This window comes from Copadichromis virginalis, linkage group LG23 (assembly GCF_057382275.1).
Source record: "Copadichromis virginalis isolate Kocher_CV1m ecotype Utaka linkage group LG23, C_Virginalis_male_GT1.1, whole genome shotgun sequence".
Classification (NCBI taxonomy): Eukaryota; Metazoa; Chordata; class Actinopteri; order Cichliformes; family Cichlidae; genus Copadichromis; species Copadichromis virginalis.
Genome location: NC_140639.1, coordinates 15,158,380 through 15,159,375, shown reverse-complemented (window position 1 = coordinate 15,159,375; position 996 = coordinate 15,158,380).

Sequence of the window (996 nt, the reverse complement as noted above, 5' to 3'; positions counted from 1 at the left end):
TATGTGTCACCTCTTGCAGCAGCTGCTCCACCCTCCAACCCCTTAGAAATCTCTCTCTCCTGTACTGGGAATAGTAAAAGATGCATGTTAAATGAATATCGCCATCTTATTGTAAATCAGAAACGGAGTTGATTAGACACAAGAGACGTGTGCAGCATAAAAAAGTGAGATCAAGCCAACATGTTCAGATTCATATTTTAAACAGACTTTTGCACATGGCTGAAGACGTCTTTATTTGCCTTTATTTAAATGTATTATGTTAAATCAAGCCACAACCTTGGCAAATGCCAGTTGAAATAACTTGACAAATGAGAATTCACAAACGGTTAAATTGATTGGCCAGTTTGTTTGTAACCAAAAAGCAGAACCAGTGCCTGTAAGACCCAAACATTGGTGTCATTAGCCTATTAAATGGCAGTTTTCAGATATTATCACTCCAGTAGATTTGGCTAGTGTCTCCTAGCTCACTAGCAGGCTGTTTCAACCTCGTTAAATTACGATGTTGGCACAGATAACAAATAAAAGCAAGGTAGAAGTGACAAAGTTGGTATTCAGTGGTAGTGGAGTCAGTGGTGGCATGAGACATTTGTTGCACTGGGGTTTGTGTCGCAGCTGCAACTGGTTTTTAGACTTTATTTTACAACTAATATGTGCTGCTTAATGGGCCACAAACATCCAAAGTTAGTGAGTAAACGTTAAAGCTCTTCATAGAAACTCAAAAAAACACAGTTGTCCTGCTGTTTATCCCCATTTTCCCCATTAATGTTCTGCTACATCTATTTTAAAGTCAATTATATATTTGTGGAAGTAAATGAATATTTTGCTAGCTTCAACCATGCATGAATATAACAACAGTGAAGCCAGATGTGAGTTTAAATGACTTTCTCTTGCTGCTTCAAACCTGCAGTGCCTTTGAAATCTGTGAGTGGAAATATTTCACAGTATATAGTAAGTGATGTCTTTTACATTCAGACAGCAGAAAATTCATTGTTTGTG